Raw genomic sequence first — 27,492 nt, 5'->3', positions numbered from 1 at the left:
GCCCCCCGACCCCTTCACCGCTATGGAGCCATTGACTTGCAGCCTGGGGCCCACTCAGGCCAGCAACGTCGGGAGTACTACACCGCGATCAAGAACTTGACCGTGCAGGACCCAGGCCGTAGCAACCCCGCTTACATTCTGCATAGACCATGGGCGCTACGGGATGGAGTCACCCAAGGCCGAGGTCGGAGGCCAGGTGGTGGCCTCACTGCCCAAACATGGAGTTCCTGATCATCTGGGCTGTGATCCTCAAATGGGGTTCTTTGTTCCTCCTAATATCAGTGTATTGCCTTGCTGCAGAGGGGAAATTGTACATTTAAAGAGAAAATACCATGGACTGCTTTCCACGATGCAGTTGCTGTAGTCATCTATAATAATAAAGCCAAAGAGGAGCCAGTCACCATGATTCATCCAGGCACTGGAGATATTATTGCTGTCATGATTACAGAATTGAGGGGTATGGATATTTTGAGTTATCTGGAAAAAAATCTCTGTACAAATGACAACAGCTGCTGGAGCTCATATGCCAACAAAGAACTTCAGCTGTAGCTCTCTAGTCTTCATGTCAATATCCTTTACTGTTTTGATGATTATCTCTTCAGCATGGCTCACACTCTACTTCATTCAGAAGATCAGGTACACAAATGCAAGTGACAGGAACCAGCGTCGTCTAGGAAATGCAGCCCAGAAAGCCATCAGCAAGTTGACAACCAGGACAGTAAAAAAGGTGATAAGGAAACATACCCTGACTTTGATCACTGCGCAATCTGCATAGAGAGCTATAAGCAGAATGATATTGTCCTAATTCTCCCCTGCAAGCATGTTTTCCACAAATCCTGCATAGATCCCTGGTTTAGTGAAAACTGTACCTGTCCTGTGTGCAAACTTAATATTTTGAAGGCTCTGGGAATTGTGCCAAATTTGCTGTGTATTGATAACAGAACATTTGATATGGAAAGGCTCACCAGAACCCAAGCAGTTAACCAAAAATCAGCCCTTGGTGACCTTGCCAGCAACTGCTCCCTTGGCCTCAAGCCACTTTGAAGTTTGGGGATATCGCCTCATCCTCAGGATGGGGAACGTACTCCTAGAACAGGCGAAAACCGAGGATCCAAGGTGGCCGCTCTAACTGCTGGGACCCTGCTGCTCCTGACAGGCACCCGGGCAGCATCTTGGGTCATTGTGACTGTTCTACTCAAGAGGAATCAGGAGCAGCTGTATCTGGTGCAGCTCAGCCCAGGGAACTCTCCGCTCATGTTGTTTGATGATACAGGAGGGACATGGTGGCTACTGTGCTCCTCGTGCTCCAATGCCAGGGTGGCCAGGCTCAGCTGTGAGGAAATGGGCTTCCTGAGGGCACTGGCCCACTCGGAGCTAGACGGGCAGATGGCACACTGAGCTTCTGCATTGACGAGGGAAGGCTTTCCCATTGCTGGAGTTTGCTAGAGGTCATCTCTGTGTGTGACTGTCCCAGGGGTTATTTCTTGGCTACCATCTGTCAAGACTGTGGCTGCAGAAAACTGCCTGTAGATCGCATTGTGGGATGCCAGGACACCAGCCTGGGAAAGTGGCCATGGCAGGTCAGTCTTCCCTACGATGGGGCACACCTCTGTGGGGGGTCCCTACTGTCCAGAGACGGGGTGTTGACGGCTGCCCACTGCTTCCCTGAGCAGAGCCAGGTTCTGTTCAGACGGTGGGTGTTTGCTGGTGCAGTGGCCCAGGCCTCGCCCTATGGCCTGCAGCTGGGAATACAGACAGAGGTCTACCATAGGGGCTGTCTTCCCTTCTGTAATTCCAACAGTGAGGAGAACAGCAATGACACTGCCGTTGTCCACATTTCCAGCCCCCTGCCCCTTACGGAGTACATCTAGCCTGTGTGCCTCCCGGCTGCTGGCCAGGCCCTGGTGGATGGCAAGCTGTGCACCATGACTGGCTGGGGTAACACGCATTACTATGGGGAGTCGCTGCTCTCTGCTATGAAGCCACCAAAAGGGAGACTCTGACCTGGGGCTGCTCAAATGACTCCTGGGCCCTGGGGTGGAGAGACCCTGAAGGACCTGTGGTGGGCACCAGGAGGGAAAGGGGTTGTGCATGCTCCCATCTCTGGCCAGCCTTGCCTGCATGACCCCAGGCCATCAGGCTGGGGTACTTCAGGGTGCTTGAGTCCTCATAATCAGCAATAATGTCTGCAGCAGCCCAGACTTCTATGGGAATCAGATGAAGCCCAAGATATTCTGTGCTGGCTACCTAGAAGGTAGCACTGATGCCTGCTAGGGTGACAGCAGCAACCCCTTTGTATATGAGGACAGCATCTCTCGGACCCCACGATGGCAGTTGTGTGGCATTGTCAGATGGGGCACTACCTGCACGTTGGCCCAGAAGCCAGGTGTCTACAACAAAGTGAGCTACTTCTGGGAGTAGATCTTCCAGGCCATAAAGAGTCACTCCAAAGACAATGGCATGGTGACCCAGATCTGACCTGAGACTTCCCAAGTGGAAACCACTCATCCCTGGTACCACACAAGTCACACCCTCCTGATGCATATGTAAATATTTCCCAGCCCTACATGGACCTGTATGGCTAGGTTAGGCTTAGGCTAGGTTTAGGCTAAACCCTTAGGGAACGTATTACATATTTACATTTCCCATTCTCTATAGTGGCATAAAAGGAGCCGTGTAGGTGGAAATGGTTAAACACTCAGTTTATAACCTGAAGGTTAGCGGTTCCAAACTTACCCAGAGGCTCCATGGGAGAAAGACCTCACCATTTGCTTCCGAAAAGATTATAGCCAAGAAAACTTCTTGGGGCAGCAGTACCCTGGTGATATAGTGGTTAAGGGCTACGGCCGCTAACCAAGAGGTCAGCAGTTCGAATCAGCCAGGCGCTCCTTCCAAACTCTATCGGGCAGTTCTACTCTGTCCTATAGGGTCACTATGAGTCAGAATCGACTCGACGGCAGTCGATTTGGGTGCTTTTGGTTTTTGTACTCTGTCACATGGAGTCAGTATAAGCTGAAATCCACTCAACGACACCTAACAACAAAACACAATGGCGTAAAGTACTTAAAAAAAACAAAAACTGTTCAGTGGTTTCTCAAAAAAAAAAAAAAAAAATCATAGAACTACCATATGACCCATCAGTCCCAATTCTAGGTATATACCCAGAAGAAGTGAAAGCAGGAATGCAAACTAGAATGTGTAATCCAGCAGGGACTATCCAAGTATAGTTCGACCTTTTGTAGATGAGGAGACGGTGGTGGCAAGAGTGTGAAGATCAGGTAAACCTGCATGACCTGCAAATGACAAACTGGGACCAGAACCCAGGTCTTTGACCTTTTCCAGTGCATCTCAGAGTTTAGGGAAAGGGAGAGTAAAAGCTTCAGTCTGGTTAAAGCCAATGAGCACCAGAGGCTATTGGGCCATCTTGGTAAGGAAAGGAAAAAGGCTTCACAGAAGGGGCTTGCAAGCGTTCTTCTAAAGAGATCAGGGAAAAAAGGAATCATCGGAGAGAGAAAAACGGGAATTAGCAGGTAAAGAACGAGGCACACCAATGTTCTTACAGCACTTCACGACAGCCAAAATGTTGCAACAACTGAAATGTCTGTCAGTGTGAATGGATACACAACATGGAATATTACTCAGCCATAAAGAGAAATGAAGTCATGATGCATGCCACAACATGGATGAACCTTGAAAACATTATGACGAGTGAAATAAGTCAGTCTCAAAAGGACAGCTACCATATGATCTCACTTAAATGAAATAACGAGATATGTGTTGTTGGTCGGTGCTGTCGAGTCACTACCAATCATAGTGACCCTATGTACAACATAACGAAACACCACCTGCTCCTGCGCTATCCTCATAATCATTGCTATATTCTAGCCCATTGTTGTGGTCACTGTGTCAGTCCATCTCATCAAGGGTCTTCCTGTTTTTCACTGGCCCTCTGCTTTACAAAACGTGATGTATTTCTCCAGGGACTGGTCCCTCCTGATAACATGTCCAAAGTACGTGAGACGAAGTCTTGTCATCCTCACTCCTAAGAAGCATTCTGGCAGTATATATTCTAAGACAAATTTGGCAGTCCATGGAATATTCAATATTCTTCGCCAACACCATAATTCAAAGGCATCAAATTCTTCACTCTTCCTTATTCATTGCTCAGCTTTTGCATGCATGTGAGGCAACTGAAAATACCATGGCTTGGTCAGGTACACTTTAGTCCTCAAAATGACTTCTTTGCTTTTTAATGCTTTAAAGAGGTCTTTTGCAGCAGATTTGCTCAGTAGAATAAGTCCTTTGATTGCCTGACTGCTTCTTTCATGGACATTGATTGTCAATCCAAATAAAATGACATTCTTGACAACTTCAATCTTTTCTCTGTTTATCATGATGTTGCTTATTGGTCCAGTTGTGAGAATTTTTGTTTTCTTTATGTTCAGATGTAATCTCTACTGAAGGCTGTATCTTTGATCTTCATCAGTAAGTGCTTCAAGTCCTCTTCAATTTCAGCAAGCAAGGTTGTGTCATCTGCATATGACAGGTTGTTAATGAGCCTTCCTCCAATCCTGATGCTGTATTCTTTTTCATATAGTCCAGCTTCTCGGTTTATTTACTCAGCATACCGGTTGAATGTGTGTGGTGAAAGGATACAACCCTGACACACACCGTTCTTGATTTTAAACCACACAGTATCCCCTTGTTCTGTTCGCATGACTGCCTCTGGATCTATGCACAGAGTCTGCATGACCACACTTACGTGTTCTGGAACTCCCATTCTTCGCAATATTATCCATAATTTTCTATGATCCACACAGTCAAATGCCTTTGCGTAGTCAATAAAACACAGGTAAATATCTTTCTGCTTTCAGCCAAGATCCTCTGATATCAGCAATGATATCCCTTGTTCCACTGACAGACTGACAGATAAGTCGGGGAAGGAAATATGTAGAAACCAAAAATTATTAGTTACCAAGGGTGGAAGGTAGGGGGAAATGGGGAGTTTTTTGCTTAGGAGACATTGAGTTTATGTTAGTGGTGGTGGAATAATTTGGAAAAGAATAGTGAGAATGGTTGCACAAGTGGAAAAATGTAATCAATGCCAATGATATATATGTAGAAATTAGGAAACTGGCATATGTTTAGTTGTGTATATTATCACCACAGCTTAAAAACAATTCTTTTCCCCTAAGAACTCATTTGAAATGTATCAGGTTACAGAGACCACGTAAAAACAAGAAATTAGTAGTTTTTCACTTTTCACTTCAAAATTTTGCTAATCTATTGAAAATATTCCTAGAAATTCCCCTAAGATACAACCTGAATGTGGAAGTAACTTTAAAGAATATTGGCCTCCACGGGGTGAAAATGGATTGGTCCAAGGTTAAAGCCTTGTTCTTTATCTGCTAATTCCCATTTTTCTCTCTCCGATGATTCCTTTCTTCCCTGATCTCTTTAGAAGAACGCTTGCAAGCCCCTTCTGTAAAGCCTTTTTCCTTTCCTTACCAAGATGACCCAGTAGCCTCTGGTGCTCATTGGCTTTAACCAGACTGAAGCTTTTACTCTCCCTTTCCCTGAACTCTGAGATACACTGGAAAAGGTCAAAGACCTGGGTTCTGGTTCCAGTTTGTCATTTGCAGGACATGCAGGTTTACCTGATCTTCACCCTCTTGCCACCAGTGTCTCCTCATCTGCAAAAGGTCGAACTGTACTTGGATAGTCCCTGCTGGATTACATATTCCAGGGATCTTCCCTTGGCACCACCCTCGTATTAACAAAGAATAGGGCATGAATTTGGGAGGCAGATTTTCCTGGAAACATTCTTCCCTATAACCAGCTGTTTCTGCAAGTGCGTGTTTGAGGCTATGCACATCTCTTCCCAGGAAGTGTGAGAGGGCTTTATTTTCCTCCAGGAAAATACAATAGAGAGTAAACTGGCAGATGAGGAGGGATCTCACCAATCAACAAGCAGTATCTTTGAGCAGGGCTATCACCAGCACCAGGGGGTAGGACCTAAGTATATTTCAGACCACACTTCCTCTCCCCTGCTATCATCACTAACTCCTTCCAGACTGTGGCTCATCCACTTAACTGCACTCAGTTTGCACCTGGCCTCCATCACCACTTAGTCCTCACTTTAGCCTCACTTAGCTATCAGCAGCACCTGGTAGAAGATTCTCATTTGGATTTTTTCCTTTCTGTTTCAGGTAACAACTAATGCTGGAACTAGGAAAAGAGCTTGTCTAATTTCAACAAAGCATAGTCACAAACTTCAGCTTAATTCTCAAATTGCTGATCAAAACTAATACAAGTGAAAGTCCAAATCTGAAAGCAAGATGAGAATCGGATGTCACTGCCACTTAGGATTTTTACTCCAGACAGCTGGTTTCATGGCAGAAACTGCAACCCCTCAGCCTCCTAATGTGATAATTTCCTGAAGGGCACTGATGACTAGTTCCACAGATAATCATGAGAGAACCAGATCCTTTTCCCTCCTCAGCCCCATCCCGTAGATGACAGGAGTTAGCGACAGCTGGAAGAAAATCTCGAGGACTTGGGAATAATAATATCACTGCAGACTATTCATCAGCTCTTCGGCACACGTCCATTTCCCTTGAAAGATGAGGGTTTTTAAATCTCTGAAAATGAACTATTTTATACATGTTCTGTTGCCTAAAATTTTCTTTGTAGATATCAAAATTATAAAGTTTTCTTTTCCAAGCTAATATAAGAAAATTCCATCATTAATACATCCACTACATTTATATCTCAGAGCAATAGCAAAGCAGTGTAGGTACATCACTTCCTTCCAAAGTTAAAATGTTACTAAGCACCTGGTATTACTTAGAAAAACAATACTGCGTCTCACACCTGAGAACAGAGCTAACTCAGCCAACACCATCTATCCTTGTGGTGAGGTGTCTGTAATCAGGGCAGCAGACTCACATGTGTCCAAGATTGGGTTCTCAAAGAAAACAGCGATAGACTCTCTGCCAAAGAGGAATCCTGAGAGCTTGCCGTTCACACATGATAAAGAAAAACCTTCCTGTACAGTTCTAGCAGAAGTTCCATCCTAGAGGTCTCTGCTGAGGTCTCCCAGATGATACTGGGAGGTTTCAAATAATTTTACTATCCTCTTGTTGTTGTTTGCTTGTTTTTCCCCAGGAAATAAATTTCTCATAAACATTGACTTGTCTTTTGAAATCCAGTAAAAAAGCAGGACATCTTATTCACAAACTTTGAAACACACAAAGTAGTCTCAAACTTACCAGACTAGAATAGGCTAATTCAAGGAAGAAGGACAAAGGAGACACGTCTCCCAAATCCTGTGTGGCAGGAAGGGATCCCTTCAGAAGAGTTTGTACAGCAGATTAGTGATCTTTGTTAAACTGTAGCAGTGAGTGGTAGTGGGGACTGTCACATCCTCCAGCAAGGAGACCCATAGGAGTCAATTTTAATCCAGGATGCTGACAGCTCTCCACAGCCGACCATATTTTACAATCATCCTGTCCCTACCCCCAGCAACTACTGGAAAATTTTTTTAAACCTAAAAAAAAATTGGAAGAGTAATATAATGATCACCTCACATTGCTCTACTAAGTTCAGCAATTGATATTCATTTGCCTCTTTCTGTATTGACATACACCCACACAAACATACATATTTCTTTAGTAAATTCAGACAAAAAAAAAAACTTCTAGATACTTCTCACTATCCTGAGATTAAGGGACAGTATTATATATCACCATAATATAATTCAATTATTAAACTTAAGAATATCAACATTAGTTCAATAAAACCTAACATAATGTCCAGGTAAAAATTTCCTCCATTGTTTTACAGACAGACAGATATAAATACATCATGAGAGTGAGAGTGAGAGAGCTAGAGCCAGAGAGCCAGAGTGAGAGCAGATTGAGAGTTGTGGTGCTGTTGATTCTCCAACCTTCAATCAAGGCTCCTAAATGGCACTTGATTGTCACATCTCTTTATTCCTAATTACATTGAACTGTCTCCCTACCCCCTTTGTACTCTTTTGTTGGTGTGTTTTTTGATGATATCAAATTTTTGAAGAGGACAGAACCACTGTCTTGCCCTACATTCTGTTCAAGCTAAACACTTTGGGCAAGAACACTGCATATGTAATGCCGTGTGCTTTGAACAGCATCCGGTCGGGAAGGAAAGAGGGGTCAGAGTGTTCATCACTGTTACTTATCCTTAGCTTTCTCCCTCTGCCACATCTTTCTCCCACAGAGCGCCTGGTGTGTCTGTCCTCTCCACTGTAAAGATACATTTTTTCACTTTGTAATTTTTAGATAGTTTGTGGGATGATACTTAGAGAGTATGTAAATACACTGTATGTGTGCACTTGTGTATTGTTAGAAGTTTTAAGGTTTGTTGATGATCCCTGCCTGCATCAATTGTTATATTAGCACTTGCAGCACGGAGACTTCTATATCTATCTACAATTTTTAACCAAACATGTCGTGAGGTGCCATCGAGTGGATTTTGACTCACAGTGATCTCACTTGACAGAGTAGAACTGCCCCATGAGGTTTCCTAGGCTCTAATCTTTACAGGAGCAGATCACCAGGTCTTTCTCCCTGTAGAGACTGGCTTCTTTCCTGGGCAAGAGTAACAGCCCTCTGGGGTAGAAAGCAACCTTGGAGGTCCCTCAAGTAGTTTTTTCAAAGAACTAGGGAAAAAGTAACAACTCATCAAGGCTAGGAAAAAACCTCTCAAGCTGTTTTTTCCGAAGATCCAAGGCAAAAGACCACATAAAGGAACTCATTGCACCACAGATGTATAAAAAAACTGTTGTGCTGGCCTATGCACGAAGAAAAGGACTCATTGAGTTGGAAAAATAAATTGAAATACAAATACATTTATACAACTATTGAGCTCAAATGAAAAACATTTAAACATATGCCTTCCACTTTTTGCAAACATGGACTAACCAAAACCAAACCCTTTGCCTTGGAGTAGATTCCGACTACTAGCAAACCTTTTATACAACTGTCCCAGAGGGTTTTCAATGCTGTGATCTTTACGGAAGCTGATTTCCACATCTTTCTCCCGCACAACGCCTGGCGGGTTCAAACTTCGGACTTTCGGTTAGCAGGTGAGCGTGCTTAACCACTGCGGCAACGGGGCTCCTGAACAACAACAACAACAACAAAAAAAACAGGAATTTTATGAAACACCGGTTTTCAAAACACTGAAAATCAGGCAACAAGGGTGATCAACCCTTGAAAACCAGGAAACAAACAAGGTGTGCCCTACGATTGCCCCAACATACTGCCTTTTCTGCAATTGCTCTTCCAGACTGTACCCTATAGAAATACTTGCACAAGTCGCCAAAGATATGTGTACAAGAATGAGGGAAGTGTTCAATAAATAACAGTACAAACAACAGGAAAAGCTCGTTTAATGATGATGATTTTATTCTTTCAAGCATTTCCGGATTCCCAGGCGCATTCCTAATTTGTTCTGAATGACTCTTCTGGGAGGATCTGAGATGACAGGAGGGTAAGGGAGGTCTTCGCTTCTCGGGGTGGCCTGCGAACTACCAACCTTTCGGTTAACATTCGAATGCGCTAACAGGTTGCGCCACGGAGCCTTCAGTAGCCAGTGTTTCTGGTGTCGATGAACAGGGATTTCTAACTAACCACGATGTCTGCCGCACAATTGCGCAGGCTCCACAGCCTCGGAAAAACCAGAAGGGTTAGGGCGACAAATCGCGTTGGTCTGCACATTTGAAACCCGTGTTTTGGGTGAGTCCCAAACTAGAAGGGCCGCGGAACGGCCTTCACCCTCCTTGGTCCTCTTCCGCCTCAGAAGCTAGCAACACCCGGAGACCCCTAGTGCGACCTCCGCCTAACCGGGGCGGGGCCCACAACATGCTGAGCCCCAGTGGGCTTCGGGACGTCTCTTCGCATAGCATCTCCTGCTCCTCCTTCGCCCGCCCGCGCCACTAGACACCCCCGGCTCAACTTGGTTGTGGTCAGTGGTGAGGGAAATGGGAAAATAAGGGGGAAAGGGGAACCGTGAAGGGGAGCGAAGGAAAACAGGAAGACGTGGGTGAGGACAAGAGCTCCAGGAGGCCCTGTGCAGAGACTCAGGAGGCATCCTGGCGAGGAGAGAATGGTCTTTCTGAGGAAGCGGGATGGGGAGGCAGGCGAGGGACGGAACTGAGAGAAGACTTGAAAGAGAGAAAAGCAAATTATCTGTGGCTATCCAAAAACAAAGCAAGGAAATACTGTGAAGGTTCTTACTTCAAAAACATTCAAGGAAACGCATCATCTGTTAACAAGTTTATGGCATGCGGTGATCAGACAGTGAGTGGTTGGTACTCTTCGTTTACCCACAGTAATCTCGGCAGTGTCAGCAGTCTGTCTTGACAGGAACTCACTCCTCTTGAGGTTTGCCTTTAGTTCTTGCGCAGGCTGCACGCTTCTATGAGGCCATACAGCGGCAGGACTCAGAGCTGCGAGTCAAGAGAAGCGAAAGCAAAGTGATAGTGCAGAAACCTGGGCTCTGGTCATTCGGAAACTATAGCTGTTCCCCACAAGTGAGGAGAAAGTAAAATGCAGCCTCTCACTTAGTCTGAGTTGAGGTCATAACCGTTTTTCTGACTGAGATATTTCAACTATCAGTATGACTTTTTTAGACTAAACCCATTAAACTCATTGCTGTCGAATCAATTCTGACTCATAGCGACCTTTTTAGACTAAGGGAGAATGAATTTTTAGTGAGTTTAAAATGTAATCCAAGCTCTTTGCCATGCTCTACACAGTCTTATCCCCATCCTCCATCCCCCATGTTTATCCCAACAGTTAATTCTTCAAATATAACTCAAACAGTGTGAAATGTAAAAACCTTAACTGGGTGACTTATTAAAATGGAAAAATGTAACCATCACGCAGATCAAGTTACAGGGAATTTCCATCATCCCAGCAAGGTCTGTAGAACCCTTTTCCAATCAATCGCCGCCTGCCCACGCTTAGTTATTCACTATAGTGATTTCTATCACCAGAGATTAGTGTTGCCTACTCTTGGAGTTCACGTTAATGAATGTATATCTTGTAATACCTGGTTTTGCTTTGTTTTGTTTTTTCAGTCAAGCATTGTCATGTTTTTGAAATATATTCATACACATTGTTGCCTGCCTGCGTCACAGGTTAATTTCTACAATATTAATGCAGGTTATTCCAAAGTGCGAATACAGCAGTATTGATGGGCAGTTGGGTTACTTGTAGTTTTTGGTCGTGACTAAGGCTGCTATGAATATTTTCAGATGAGTCTTTTGTGGACGTGTGCATCCATTTTCCTGGGGAACTTAAGTACAGTTGTCCTAAACGAGTGGCCTTGATGGTACACTGGTTAGGACTCTGCATTGTGGCCTCAGCAACTTCGGTTCAAATGCCAGTCGCGACATGTAGTTGAAACTTCTTTCTGCAGCCCAGTCTTTTAAAAGTTGTAATGCTACTTTTGCTGGAGGCAGCCTCTCAGGAGTGCAGCCAAAGAATTGGCAAATAGTAGTTTCCACCATCCATACGGAGAGACACTTCAGGGCAAAATGAAAATCCATGGGAGCAGTAACCAAGGCTGCAAGGACAGTCTCCTTCACCTTCACAGGAGCAGCGGAGAAGACCCTTCTAGAGGATGACCCCGGAGCTCCAACCTTTCAGAAGCTAGAGATTGGAACCCTTTGGAGAGGAGCCAAGGATCCCGTGAGCAAGGATGCATGAGGCCCTGAATCCGATCTGAGTTTACAAATCGATACTCCCAGTTTATATATTTAAAAATTGTGCTCCCAAATATATAGGACCTACTTTCCAATAACGCGTCGCCCACTCCCCTCTGCCCCCACCCGCATCATGGTTTAGGAGAGAAAAGGATTTGGACCGGGAAGACGGAGCTCGGGCTGCAGCTGGAAGGTTCCAAGAGCAAAAGAGTTTCCGCTTTTCCTCCTGCTCCCTGCGGTTGTTTGCGGCACTCATCCCCCTCCCCTCGAGCTGTTCCGGAGCCAGAGTCCTCGAAACCGGGTTCTCAGAATGACCAGGTCCAGAAGGAATTTTCGTAAATATCCGGGTTTCAGGACTCTTGAGTCCCACGTCCGGTGAGTCCGAGGAACCCTGCGCAAGCTCTGTCTTTGAGCCTCGAGTGTTTCAGTGGTAAAAGGTAGAGACTGCGTCCATGAATTTGTAAACTCAGGAATTACTTTCACACTGAGTAATTATGACTCTAGCTCACTAAAGATAGTAACAATTATGTAGAAAGCAAGTGGCTGTGGTGCCCGACTAGCTCAGTCGGTAGAGCATGAGACTCTTAATTTCAGGGTAGTGGGTTCGAGCCCCACGTTGGGCGGGTAGTTTTTATCCTCCCTTCCATTGTTACAGAATCTTCTCTAGCCACTTACCAAGAGAATTAAAAAAAAAAAAAAAAAGAAGAAAAACCCATTGCCATCCTCATTGCCATCAAGTGAATTCTGACTTATAGAGACCCTATTCAACAGAGTAGAACTGCCACATAGGCTTTCCAAGGACCACTGCTGGATTTAACTGCCGTTCTTTGGATTAGCAGCTAAGAGATCTCAACCACCTAGCAACCTAAGCTCCACCAACAGAATCAGGAGCTTTTAAATTGTCAGTTGCTGCCACTGAGACTTCCTCTCACTTACTTTGAACATGTTATTAGGAGGGACCACTTCCTAGAGATGAACATCAAGCTTGGTAGAGGGCCTGCGAAAGAGAGGAAGACCCTCAAGGACATGGATTGAAACAGTGGCTGCAACAATGGGCTTAAACATAGCAATGATTGTTAGCATGGTGCAGGACCCGGCAGTATTTCATTCTGTTGTACATATGGTGGCCAAGAGTCAGAACCCACTCAAGTGCACCTAACAACAGCAATAATATATTTTTGACACATTACGAAAAAGAGAGAGAAGAAATATAATTTTGAGTGCATGTGGTGAAAATCTACATAATAAAACCTACGCCTACTCAATGATCTCTCCAAGTACAATTCTGTGACATTGATTACATTCTTCAAGCTGTGTAACCATTCTCACTATCCTTTTCCAAATCATTTTCTGGGAAATGATTTATCCTTAAACATAAAAAGTGATTCTCCCAGAACAAGAGACCTTGGAGGCATGTAAAGAATTGCCATGAGGCTTGTGAAGAACTACCCTGAGACCATCTCTCCGCTTGCCTCCCTATCTTCTCTGGGAGGCAGTCATGGGACAGTTTCTCACCGCCTTCCAGGTTCTGATGTGAGATGCGAGGTTTTCTGGTCTGTTCACCTTCAGGCTATAGCTGCAAACTATAAAACTGCTTAGCTGCAGTCTAGAATTGGCTCATCAGCAACAGATATCCTACAACTCTTGCTGTAGTCATCAGGCCCCTTTTGTTTCCATGTCTTCCTTTTTGGCGTGTGGGATTAGAACCCAGGCACCTTTGGCTACTCATCTTTTTGTTGTCTATATAAGTAATAAATTGTCTGAATCTGAATCACCCAGACCTTGGCCTTGTTCGGTGTGATGGATTGCTTTTGCGTGGCCTCTCTAGACATGATCTTATAACTCCCACCCAAGTGATTGGGCAGAAAACTGTGTAATAGGGTAATTGTGGCCCACCAAGGGGATTGGTTAGTTCTGCCATCTTGCTGGACTGAAAGGAGCTACCCCAGAGGTGTAAAAGAAAGTATCCCACTACCACCAATGGAGAAACAGCCAAGAGCCAGCACACCCTTTGGACCCAGGATCCCAGCCCTGAGAAGCTCCTGGAAGCAGGAGTCTAATCTGTTACTTCCCTCATAAACCTCACAATCGTGAGTATGGTCTATGAGTTTTGAGTGGCCATTGCAATGAATTATTGGACCCAACAGAGAAGTAGGGAGCATCACGAGAGGGCTGGTTGGTGTCAGAATTGGTAAAGATGCAAAGAGAGGAGGCAAGTCTGCCTCATAGGAATCAACTCTGGGCTGCTAATCTTGACTCTCCTTCCACCTTGTGAAGTTAGAGGGGGTCAGATACCACCCCCACGCCATTCTTACACCTTATCTGCTGCTGTGTGCTTGACAAATTTCTTTATGATTTGTTTTTTGTCATACAAATTCTTAAAATTTTTATGTAGTGAAACATATCAGTCTTTCCCCTTAAGGGTTCTGAGTTTTCTGTCAGGCTTAGAAAGGCTTTTCAAGTATTTTGCCAGTTTGTTGTCTCGACTTTTGTAGGGGAATTGCTCTGCCTATGAGACTATGAAATTTTTATTGCAGGTAGTTTTGAAGGAAGAAGGGTGTGTTTATTCTTGTGCTAATGAGTTGACTAGAGATACAATTAGCTCCCAGATAATTCTGTGGTGCATCCCCTGAGCTTCTCTGAAGACCCTACCTGCTGAGGATTGAGGCTGTTTCCTGGGACCTCCATCTTAAGATTACCGGACTCTGTCTAAGAGGGGAATGCAGTCACCAAAAGATGGTGCAACATCCCAGCACTAGCAACAGTGAAGAGTCATTACCATCCCTAGACCTAGTGGGGCAAGGAGAGAGAGATATTTCTGGAACCTGGATGAAGTCATAGTTGTAGCTAAGCCTGCAGCTGTCACAGAGTGGCCCTGGACGATAGCTGTGGGACTTCATGGATGGAACACAACCTCTGCCGGCCTGCAGGGGATAATTACCCCCCATGTCATATTCTTGCATCCCATTGGCTGTATCCACCACGAATCAAGTGGGCAAGGGAAATCTTTTATGCAGGGGTCAGCTTCCTGAGACATAAAATGGAGTGGATAATGGTGAGAATGGATCTAGAGGGACAAATGCAGAATACCCAGCACACATGATTTTATCATTCTTAAGATTTTGTTGTGATTAATTTTGTCACTGGCAGAATTTGGGTGTCAAATAGTCTTTTTTTTTTTTTTTTGAAAGTCTGTATTTCCTGATTTATATGAGAATGAGCTTGCTGTCTTTGGGCCTGTATCACATTTTGACTGGAAAGCTATCTGTCTGTATGTACTCATTTTATTCACTCTTTCTTTCACTCAGATCATTATAAACACAGATAAATTTTCCACCAATCTAAACCAGAGACTACCAGCCTGAGAACAGAAGAACTAGACGGTACCTGGCTTACCACTAATAACTGCCCTAACAGGGAACACAACAGAGAGTCCTGGACGGAGCAGGAGAAAAGAGTGGAGCAGAACTCAAATTCACTTAAAAAGACCAGACTTAATGGTCTGACAAAGACTGGAGGAATCCCTGAAACTACGGCCCCTGGACACTCTGTTAACCCAGAACTAAAACCATTCCCGAAGCCTACTCTTCAGACAAAGATTAGACAGAACTATAAAACAAAAAATAATACACGTGAGGAACGTTCTTCTAGGTTAAATCAGATATACAAGATCAAAGGGGTGGCTCCTGTCCAGAGGCAGGATGAAAAGACAGGAAAGGACAGGAACTGGTTCAATGGACACAGGGAACCTGGGTGGAAAGGGGGAGTGTGCTGTCACATTGTGGGGATTGCAACTGATGTCACAAAACAATATGTGTATAAATTTTTGAATGAGGAATTAACTTGAGCTGTAAACTTGCACCTAAAGCACAATAAAAGTAAATGAATAAATTAGTAAATAAAGGAAAACAGCTAAACAACAACATTTCCAAAAATCATTGTCAGAACCTTTATATTTTTGTCAGAGGCTGCCTATTTCATTAAAATAAAGTTATGTTGCCAATGTATGTTTTGAATACCCTAAGTGGATTTTCTTTTTCACAAAAAAGTAATAGTCATGTTTCTAGAAATTCAAAACAAAGGTTTTTTGTTTTGTTTTGTTTTGTTTTGCATCTGTTGGCTTCTAGCCCAGAGAAGACTGGAAAAACCAGGGAAAGAAAATCCTGTGGAAACTTCTGCATTATGATGCATTAAGAAGTCCCTAAAGACTGCGACTTCCCTGAGCTCTCAGGGAAAGGCAATGATTTTGGGTTAATGGCCTGCCTTGTGGCTTCTGCAGCCTGTGGTCAACTTTGAGTCACAGCAGGTCAATATGGTCTGGTTTGTCTGAGGATTTTAATACATACTTTTAAAGTCGGTCATTTATTTGTTATAAAAGTAATAAAGTCATGCTTGGTGTAAAACAAACAAATCCATACACTACAAAGAAGAAATTAAACTTCCCGTTTCTCAATTCCAATCATAAGAGGTAATTCTCGTTAATATTTTGCTATATGGCCTTTTAAAACAATAGTACAGGTGTACAACTTTATCAATTATATGGATGAAGTGGTAATTGGTTGAGATGCTAGCAGATGCTGTTTAGCCAAGAGATGCTGGAAACCCTGACTCTTACCCTGACAATAATCTGTCTACCCTGATCAGTGGAATAAGGAATGGTACCATTTTTTTATACGGCTTTTCATCCTACTCAGGGAATTCTTATAAACTGAAGGAGAACACGTGTCTTGGCTGAAGTCCTAATGTGTTCTTTCTTTCCTTCTCCTAAACCTAAACTGGGTATTATCTCATTATCTCAGATATACTTGGATGATAGGAGTCAACAAAAGGAGGTGGGTAGGAGAAAGTGAGAGGGGGTGGGTGACTCCTCCCATGCAAGAGTCAGCCTCACCAGTGATATATCATTTGTGAAATAGAGCCTCACGCCTGTGCTTTTGCTCCACACTCCTAAACACTTATCGAACTTCAATACATAGTCTGTATTTGAAACAATGAGATTAGTATTTGTTCAGTCATTCGGAACTAGCAGCTTAAGTAGAGAACTGAAAATGTCCTCACCGCATCTGCCTTTCTGTATATTCCCTGAATTTTCTGTAGTCAGACAACCATATGCCTATCTCTCTGGGAGGAAAAGATCACAAAAGGACAAAAAAAAAAAAAAAAAAGTCCTACACCCACCTCATGTGACTCTTCCTAAGAACTTGTAACCTGGTTACTTTGGCAACCACTTTAGACATTCAAGGGATGTCTCTTTAATGTTATCACCCAAACCTCTAAAAGGATCAAACTAGGGATTAATTCTAGGTAAAATTATGTGAGAATTCATCTTCTATTTCCTGTGACAAGTTTTTGTTAGCTACTTGTCCACCCCAGCTCACCAGACAAGATTTTACAGCCAGCACTACATACCAGCACGGACCAAACAATTCCACAAGCACAACAGAACACCCTCTAGTATTAAGTTCCCTGAAAATAAAGTCTCAAGGATGCAATCTCTCCTCTAGTTGCCACAGAAAATAAGAAAAAATCCATTATTTAAAGTTCTAATCTCATGGAAGATTAAACTTAAGAGTCTTCCCTTTCCAAAACACTTAGTAGACAATAGATAAGAGGTAACTTTGGTGAAGTGTAAGACAGAACACAATACTGGGGAAGCCAGCACAACCTGTACGAGGCAAGGTCCTGGAAGCTCCATAGACACATCCAAACTCCCTGAGGGAACGAATTGCTGGGATGAAGGCTGTGGGGACCATGGTCTCAGGGAACATCTAGATCAACTGGCATAACAGAGTTGATAAAGAAAATGTTTTACATTCTACTTTGGTGAGTAGCGTCTGGGGTCTGAAAAGCCTGTGAGGGGCCATCTAGGATGCTCCACTGGTCTCACCCGCTAAGGAGCAAGAAATACTGACGAAAACTAAAGACACAAGACAAAGATCAGTCCAAAGGACTAATGGACTACATCTACCATGGCCACTACCAGACTGAGTCCAGTACGACTAGATGGTGCCCGGCTACTACCACTGACTGCTTTGACAGGGATGACAAAAAGGGTCCTGGACAGAGCTGGAGAAAAATGTAGAATAAAATTCTAACTCAAAAAGAGAAGCCAGAATTGCTGGCCTGATGGAGACTGGAGAAACTCTGAGAGTATAGCCCCTGGACACCCTTTCAGCTCAGTAATGAGGCCACTCCTAAGGTTCACCCTTCAGCCAAAGATTGAACAGGCCCATGGACAAAAACAAGACTAAAGGGGCACACCAGCCCTAGGGCAAGGACTGGAAGGTAGGAGGAAACAGGAAAGCTGGTAATAGGGAACCCAGGTTTGAGAAGGGAGAATGTTGACATGTCATGCAGCTGTTAACCAATGTCATACAACAGTGTATATACTGTTTGATGAGAAGCTAGTTTATTCTGTAAATCTTCATCTAAAATTAAATAAAAAGAAGAAAAAGCCTTCCCTTTTCCATTTTATTTGGCTCAGGAGCAGCCATGAAGGTCCCACTATGGAGAGTGGGTGAGTTCTGGGTTCCTCAGAAGATGCAACTTGCACTCTCTGTCACAGGATCAATGGGAACAGGGTTACCTCTGTCCACCCCTCTACAGTCAGGTCAAAGCAAGCTCAAGTCCCTCCTGGGAACCACTTTTCCAGAATCCCAGGGGTCAGGAGAATACAGAAGAACATCACAAAGCCAGCCTCTCATCCACAAAATTCATAGTGTGTGAAACCAGCAAGCAATAGCATTCTCCAAGCAAAAGTTATATGCTTCAGCTGCTATTAAAATGCCAGATCCTGTGCTGCCCAGAAAAGAGCATTCTCTCAGAATGTAGGGATATGACTAGGTACAGCCCCTTTGGAGGGCAATTAGACACTAACCAGCAAAATCAGAAATGCACAAATACTTTGATCAGACAACACCACATCAGGGAATGCATTTGAGAGAAATACTTGCACACCTAATTAAACATATCTGTATAAGCTGTCCTCTGAAGAATTATGACAATAAACATTAGAACCAATGTCATGTCCATCAATTAAGAAATGCTTAAATATACAATGGTCTATCTGTGCTGTGAAAGGATATGCAATTGTGAAAAGGACGGGGAAGATAACAATGGTGATGATGATGCCACTGAAAACAATTGTAACAGCTGATGTCAGTGAGCATTTATTAAGTGCTAAATTTTTTTTTAAATGCTTTATGTGCCTCTCTCATTAAAATTTAGGTTAACCCATGAGGGAAGTACTCCCATCTGCCCCTCTTTATACACGAAGAAACAGGGACACCCAAAAAATTCCATAACTTTTTCCAAGTCTCACCGTGGTGGAACCAAGATTTCCTCACAGAGCTTGCAGCTGCACCACAGATGTGGGGTTTTCTTATTCTCCATTATCAGGACTCTTCAGGTTTCTGGACTGCACAGTGTAAAACCTCAGCATCAGGAAGGGAGAGAATCCGTGCAGTGGCTCTGGGATAAGTAAACACCGAAGCCGCTTTCGCTGGTTTTTTGGAAATACACCTTTTGCAGAAAAAAAATCCTTCCTTTAGTCACTTTTATGGGACTTGAATCTTTGTGTAGCAATTTTGGCGTCTGATTCAAAGTGGATAGAGATCCAGAGGACTCTGAGAATAAAAGCCGCTAACGGCCTAAAACTTCTGTTGTTGCTGTTGTTGTTGTTAGGTGCCATCGAGTCGGTTCCGACTCATAGCGACCCTATGCACAACAGAACGTAATACTGCCCAGTGCTGCGCCATCCTTACAATCCTTGTTATGCTTGAGCTCATTGTTGCAGCCACCGTGTCAATCCACCTCCTTGAGGGTCTTCCTCTTTTCCGCTGACCCTGTACTCTGCCAAGCATCATGTCCTTCTCCAGGGACTGATCCTTCCTGACAACATGTCCAAAATATGTAAGACACAGTCTCGCCATCCTTGCTTCCAAGGAACATTCTGGTTGTACTTCTTCTAAGATAGGTTTGTTCGTTCTTTCTACAGTCCATGGTATATTCAATATTCTTCGCCAACACCACAATTCAAAGGCGTCAACTCTTCTTCTGTCTTCCTTATTCATTGTCCAGCTTTCACATGCATATGATGCGATTGAAAATACCATGGCTTGGGTCTTTGGGTCAGGTGCACCTTAGTCTTCAGGGTGACATCTTTGCTCTTCAACACTTTAAAGAGGTACTTTGCAGCAGATTTACCCAATGCAACGCGTCTTCTGATTTCTTGACTGCTACATGTGGCTGTTGATTGTGGATCCAGGTAAAATGAAATCCTTGACAACTTCAATCTTTTCTCTGTTTGTCATGATGTTGCTCATTGGTCCAGTTGTGAGGATTTTTGTTCTCTTTATGTTGAGCTGTAATCCATACTGAAGGCTGTGGTCTTTGATCTTTATTAGTAAGTGCTTCAAGTCCTCTTCACTTTCAGCAAGCAAAGTTGTGTCATCTGCATAACACAGGTTGTTAATGAGTCTTCCTCCAATCTTGATGCCCCGTTCTCCTTCATATAGTCCAGCTTCTCGTATTATTCGTTCAGCATACAGATTAAATAGCTATGGTGAAAGAATACAACCCTGATGCACACCTTTCCTGACTTTAAACCAATCAGTATCCCCTTACTCTGTCCGAACAACTGCCTCTTGATCTATGTAAAGGTTCCTCATGAGCACAATTAAGTGTTCCGGAATTCCCATTTTTCGCAGTGTTATCCATAGTTTGTTATGATCCACACAGTCAAATGCCTTTGCATAATCAAGAAAGCACAGGTAAACATCCTTCTGGTATTCTCTGCTTTCAGCCAGGATCCATCTGACATCAGCAGTGATATCCCTGGTTCCACGTCCTCTTCTGACACCGGCCTGAATTTCTGGCAGTTCCCTGTCAATATGCTGCTGTAGCTGTGTCTCAATGATCTTCAGCAGAATTTTGCTTGGGTGTGATATTAATGATATTGTTCTATAATTTCCACATTCGGTTGGATCACTTTTTTTGGGAATAGGCATAAATATGGATCTTTTCCAATCAGTTGGCCAGGAAGCTGTCTCCCATATTTCTTGGCATAGACGAGTTAGCACCTCCAGCGCTGCATGTGTTTGTTGAAACATCTCAATTGATATTCCGTCAATTCCTGGAGCCTGGTTTTTCGCCAATGCCTTCAGAGCAGCTTGGACTTCTTCCTTCAGTACCGTTGGTTCCTGATCATATGCCATCTCTTGAAATGGTTGAATATCGACTAATTCTTTTTGGTATAATGACTCCGTGCATTCCTTCCATCTTCTTTTGATGCTTCCTGCATCATTTAACAGTTTCCCCATTGAATCCTTCACTATTGCAACTCGAGGCTTGAATTTTGTCTTCAATTCTTTCAGCTTGAGAAACGCCGAGTGTGTTCTTCCCTTTTGGTTTCCCATCTCCAGCTCTTTGCACATGTCATTGTAATACTTTACCTTGTCTTCTCAAGAGGCGCTTTGAAATCTTCTGTTCGGTTCTTTTACTTCATCAATTCTTCCTCTTCCTTTAGCTGCTCGACACTCAAGAGCAAGTTTCACAGTCTCCTCTGACATCCACCTTGGTCTTTTCTTTCTTTCCAGTCTTTTCAGTGACCTCTTGCTTTCTTCATGGATGTTGTCCTTGATGTCATTCCACAACTTGTCTGGTCTTCGCTCACTAGTGTTCAATGCGTCAAATTTATTCTTGAGATGGTCTCTAAATTCAGGTGGGATATACTCAAGGTCATATTTTGGCTCTTGTGGACTTGCTGTGATTTTCTTCATTTTCAGCTTGAACTTGCATATGAACAATTGATGGTCTTTTCCACAGTCGGCCCCTGGCCTTGTTCTGACTGATGATGTTGAGCTTTTCCGACATCTCTCTCCACAGATGTAGTCAATTTGATTTCTGTGTGTTCCATCTGGCGAGGTCCATGTGTATAGTCACTGTTTATGTTGGTGAAAGAAGGTATTTGGAATGAAGAAGTCGTTGGACTTGCAAAATTCTATCATTTGATCTCCAGCATTTTTTCTAACACCAAGGCCATATTTTCCAACTACTGACCCTTCTTCTTTGTTTCCAACTTTCGCATTCCAATCGCCAGTAATTATCAATGCATCTTGATTACATGTTTGATCAATTTCAGACAGCAGCAGCTGATAAAAATCTTCTATTTCTTCATCCTTGGCCCTAGTGGTTGGTGCGTAAATTTGAATAACAGTCGTATTAACTGGTCTTCCTTGTAGGCGTATGGATATTATCCTATCACTGACAGCGTTGTACTTCAGGATAGATCTTGAAATGTTCTTTTTGATGATGAATGCAACACCATTCCTCTTCGAGTTGTCATTCCCAGCATAGTAGACGATATGATTGTCCAATTCAAAATGGCCATTACCAGTCCATTTCAGTTCACTAATGCCTAGGATATCAATGTTTATGGGTTCCATCTCATTTTTGATGATTTCCAATTGTCCTAGATTCATACTTCGTACATTCCAGGTTCCGATTATTAATGGATGGTTGCAGCTCTTTCTTCTCTTTTTGAGTCGTGCCACATCAGCAAATGAAGGTCCCGAAAGCTTTACTCCATCCACATCATTAAGGTCAACTGTACTTTGGAGGAGGCAGCTCTTCCTCAGTCAACTTTTGAGTGCCTTCCAACCTGGGGGTTCATCTTCCAGCACTATATCAGACAATGTTCTGCTGCTATTCATAAGGTTTTCACTGGCTAATGCTTTTCAGAAGTAGACTGCCGGGTCCTTCTTCCTAGTCTGTCTTAGTCTGGAAGCTCAGCTGAAACCTGTCCTCCATGGGTGACCCTGCTGGTACCTGAATACTGGTGGTGTAGCTTCCAGCATCACAGCAACACAAAAGTCTGTCACTTTGTCGTACTGTGGGGGCTTGTGTGTTGCTGTGAAGCTGCTATTAAGCAACTACAAAGAGCTTAAAGTAAAGCATAACGTCCCTGGGTGGGTTCGAACCACCAATTTTTGGTTAACAGCCAAATGCGCTGACCAATTGCACCACAGACACACAGAGCCCTCTTTTTCCAAATTTACTATCTGATGTCAAGAATTGTCCTTTAAGCTCAGGCTGAGGACCTCTTAACATTGTTCTGGCCTGTTCAACCAGGCACGCTCCAGAGACTGGTAGTATAAGAGACACTTAGGCCGAGAGTCCTGCCTTTGGACACATTTGGGCGTTGACATCGAGCCCCAGTAAGCTGGGGGACTGCGATACCCACACCCTCTCTCAGTGGGAGACGCACAGTGGCTGCTCACCACCACAAAACACCGCCCTGCAGGGCTCCGCGTTCTGAGGCCTCTGAGATCTGCCCCAGCCTCCCTGCCCGGGGTCCACGCCCCAACCGCCCACCCCCACCCCCTCTTTGCGCTCTGGGACTTTCCGAGGACGAGGACGTTGAGAAAGTAACTAACCAAGTGAAGTGTGAAGTGCATTATTGTCATGGGCAACCGTAGGAGGTACTGGTAAGGAATTAGGATGGGCAGAGCGTCAGAGTAAGGTTCATACCAGCTGAACTTGAGTAAAGCTGATTGTTCACTAACACTAGGGTAATGTACAGCTGTTACTTTAATTATATAAAAAAAAAAAAAAGGAGCTGCAAAACCAGTATAGCTTTGTAGACCTTTGTGTGCTACTTGCAAACTTGAATTCTCTCTCTTTTTGGATCGATAATAAACTTAACTAAAGTTATGTTTATTAATAAGTGTGTTTCTTTTGCTGTAGTATTTCTTCCAGAGCCTTCAGAAACGAAGTGAAGAGCGTACAGCTCCGACCACGCAGTAAGGAAGAGGAGGGAGATGAACAGTAGGTGCACTTGGAACCCCGGGAACTTTCTCTTGTGCCTACAGAACTGGGAGAAAAGTACCCACGATGGTCGTGGAAAGCTTGCACATTCCAGTAACAGGACCAAGAGGGTGGATCCGTGGTAAGTCTCGGTAGGACCTTATGGGGTAGCTTGGAATAGACCCTTTCTTTCCGTGAACGCCTGGAGTTCCGCCTGGAGGAAAAGAGCACAGGCGGAGGCCATTCTCAGAGGCCCAAGGGAGGGCGGAGTCGCTCCCGCAGTCGGATGCCCCTTCTGCGCAGCAGTTTCAATCCACTGCCCGGCTCCCCTCTTGTGCTCTGAAGCAAGAAGTTCAGGGGGCTGGAACAGTGACTTAGTCCCTACCGGTCCTGGAACCGAGGAAATCCATTAAACTCCCTGCAAACCTCACTTTCGTCGTCGGAAACGCGCCCAGGTATCTTACATTTCGGCAACTGATCTCAGGCTGCTAGCTAGGGAGAAGAGAAGCTCACAGCTTTTCATCATCCTGCTTCTTCAGTCTGCAAGGTGCAGGGCTTCTAATTTCAAGGTCTTCAGTACCGCCCAGCTTCCAGTCAGTGTCTTTTATTTGGATCAGGGTATGGCTGCTCCTGGGGACATGCAAATCCCTGGGGTGGCCATGAGGGGTCCGGTGGTCCTTCCTCTTGGAACTCTACTGCTGGGAACTACTGCTTTTTTTGTTTGGCGAGTAAAAAAGAATGATGTCTGAAAGTTTAAATTTCCCTGAGAGTGACTGAATTTCAGATTTCTTATTTTGGACTACCCCAATTCTGGGGTCTTGGGTCTATGGTGCTTCCTATGTTTGGAGGGTTGGTGCTATTTCACTCTCCTATCAGACTTGGAAGGCTCACAAAGATAACTAGATTTGACAGTTGCCTCTTTTTGTCATTCTAAGTGTTCTGTTCTACACATTAAAAGCCATTATTCCAAGAAAGATGTACAGGCTTCAACAGGCCCCCAAAATGGGTCCCTATAGAAGAAAGCTTAGCTTGTATGGGAGAGAAGATGCAGTGGGACCAGACCTCTGCCTCCGCCCTGCCTAGACAGTGATGGAGAAGATTATCCAGAGGGAGGTTCAGAGGGAAGAGGGACAGGATTGTGAGAATGAAGAGAAAAGTGAAGAAGACCCCACCTATTCAGTCTGTCTATTCACTGTATCTATTCACTGGCCCCAGTAAAGGCAGCTTGTCTCTCTGGGCCTCTCCTCCCCACCTTTGCCCCTCATGGTGGCCTCTCATCCCTCCACCTGCCTCCGCATTCTGGGAATGTTATCATTTTCTACTGCACCTGCTCAGCCTAGGCCCAGTCCTCTCTAACAGGACCAGTGTTGGTGCTTTACAGGTCTCCTTTTGCTAATCCTCTCTCTTGTGGTCCTAGGAGAGTTAGAAGTATTGAATTATCCCCAGAGGACAGGGTATTCAGCCTAGGTATTTTGAGACCATCATGCTGAAAGTAAACCCAGCAGTCCCAGGTCATTTTTTATTGTACTCATTAAGAAAATAAAAAGAAAATCCTTGGTCCAGGTCATTTGTAAATGTGGAAAATGATGCTCAAATTATTTTGAAATCAGTAACACATGTGATTAAACCCTCATTTGCAAAGGCACTGACAAGAATCAGTCATCAATGTGGAAAAACCCCCGTTTAAAGGTGGTCTGCTGAAGCCTGTGCACCGCTCTGTTCACCTGTAGCTATGACATAGTAACTCCTCCCAAATTAGTCTTCTTCCTTTAAATAACCATAAAAATGACAATATATGAGGCTCCAGTTTACAGATGTTGGACGGAAGCAGTGCAAGACTGTGATCACTGAGAGAGGGTTTGGGAGAATTCCTGATGGTGGTACAGCAAGCTGAAATCCTAGCAGAGCATGGTGTTCACATGAGGAGGCAGAGACCAGAGTAAGGAAAGATTAGAGCACCAGAAGGGAGAAAACCATTTAGAGGTCAATTTTCAGAATTCCATATGGGGGTCCTCTACAGGCTATTTGCTGAGTGCTGGGCTGCTCATGTGCAGGCAAGTACTACCCAGGCTCGCCAGAGGACAGATGCTACAGGATGGAGAACAGAACAGAGGTCCTAGAGATCAGTACCAGGTAATGTTGGAATTCAAGCTTTGTTAACTCTTTACCACTGAGCATCCAGCTGAGACTCTCTCCAGAAGACTGTACTTGAAGAGCACAACCCATACCCTAATATAAGATTTACTTATATGACAGGCCCTAACAAAGTGCAAACCAACCCCTGAGAACAGCTGCAGAGGAGTCACAGTTTGGAGGTGGAGTTCCAACAAGGTGAGGGTTTTGGTAAACACCTTGAACTTTCCACAGATTCATCTTAAAGCCTAAATCCAGTCTTATACAAATGTAAGGTAATCAGCCAGTAATCAAAATGCTTGTTGTTGTTGTCGTGTGCCATCAAATCAATTCCAACTCATAGTGACCCTATATGACAGAGTAGAACTGCCCATAAGGTATCCTAGAACAAAAATTGATACTCTGGAGAAAGATATCAGAACACACTACAATGTATCATTCAAAGTGTCTAATAATTAAAAAATACTATACATTCAAAGAAACATGTGACTCATATTCAAAGCAAAAATAAGTCAATAGAAACCAACTCTCAGCTCAAAAATGTCCCAGATGTTAGATTTAGCAGACTTCAAAGCAGGTATTGCACACACACATACAGAAAACATGATTTCAGTGAGTGATCTGATAGATAATGGAGGTGTGAAAACCATCAAAAGAAACCAAATGGAAATTCTAGGACTGCTCAAAGGGCTCATAAAGTGGCCTAGCAGCGGTGATAGAAATTATGCATGGGCTCAGTGACATGGGCTTCCACTCACCAAGGCTAATCTGGCGACAGCCACTACTCAGTGCCCAAAACCAACAGGGGAAAACAACTCTGAGTCCCTGATATGACACCAGTCCCCAATGGAGGTGGGAGTATCAGCCAGCCACATGATGGTAGGTTGAGGACATAAGACCCATGATGGTTAATATTATATGTCAACTTTTTTTTGATTAGGTTATGATTCTCAGTGGTTTGGCAGATGCTGGACGTACTGCTTTTTCATAATGTAATATAGTGTATTCACTTCCATGATGTGATCTCATGTGATTGGCCAATCAGTTGTAAGAGTTTTCTGAGGGGTGTGGCCTGTATCCACTACATATGGATGTTCCAGGAAAACTTACCGACCTCCCCCCAAATTGGCTGATAACAGGAGGTGGTCTTTCTAGGTTGGCCAGCCCCCATCTGAGTTGCTTTATTAGCATAAACCTTCAGGTGTGGTCTGGAGGCCTATAGTAAACAAACCTGTTGTCCATTCCGACTCACAGCGACCCTATAGGACACAGTAGAACTGTCCCATAGAGTTTCCAAGGAGTGCCTGCTGGATCCAAATTGCTGACCTTTTGGTTAGCAGCCTTAGCACTTAACCACTACACCACCAGGGCTTCGTAGTAAACAAAGGAATCTCAATTACTTAGCAAATTCCAAGAGTTTAGAGTTATCTCAAGGAGCCCTGGTGGGACAGTGGGTAAGTGCTGGGCTGCTAACCCAAAGGGCAGTGGTTTCAATCCACTAGCACTCTACTGGAGAAAGTTGTGTCAATCTGCTTCCCTAAGGACTTACATCCTTGGAAAATCTATTGGGCAGGTCTGCCCTGTACTACATAAATGTGTATATGAGTTGGAATTGACTTGACAGCAATAGTTTGCTGTTTTGTTTTGGTTTTTGGTTTAGAGTTATCCCTTAGAAACCAAGGACAAAGATAAAATTCCTTGGATACAGTTAAATTCTTTACACTACATTTTAGAAAACATCTAAAAAAAAACAATGAATGACATATTGAGATATTGCAATGTGATGGACGTGGCCAAGCTCTTAG

At 43.9% G+C, this 27,492-nt stretch overlaps 2 non-coding genes and 1 pseudogene across 2 annotated transcripts; 2 read left to right on the top strand and 1 right to left on the bottom strand.

Annotated features, from left to right (window-relative positions):
- The first annotated feature begins 340 nt into the window (after positions 1–340).
- Positions 341–2,579, top strand: LOC100671058 (serine protease hepsin-like; annotated as a pseudogene).
- Positions 2,580–12,299: 9,720 nt separating this feature from the next.
- On the top strand, positions 12,300–12,372 carry TRNAK-CUU (transfer RNA lysine (anticodon CUU)). The gene has a single exon. It is a non-coding gene; the product is annotated as a tRNA-Lys (tRNA).
- A 10,335-nt stretch (positions 12,373–22,707) lies between these two features.
- On the bottom strand, positions 22,708–22,780 carry TRNAN-GUU (transfer RNA asparagine (anticodon GUU)). Its single transcript has one exon. It is a non-coding gene; the product is annotated as a tRNA-Asn (tRNA).
- Positions 22,781–27,492: the final 4,712 nt, after the last annotated feature.

Source organism: Loxodonta africana, chromosome 3 (assembly GCF_030014295.1).
Source record: "Loxodonta africana isolate mLoxAfr1 chromosome 3, mLoxAfr1.hap2, whole genome shotgun sequence".
NCBI lineage: Eukaryota > Metazoa > Chordata > Mammalia > Proboscidea > Elephantidae > Loxodonta > Loxodonta africana.
This window is presented reverse-complemented; position numbering and strand designations above follow the sequence as displayed.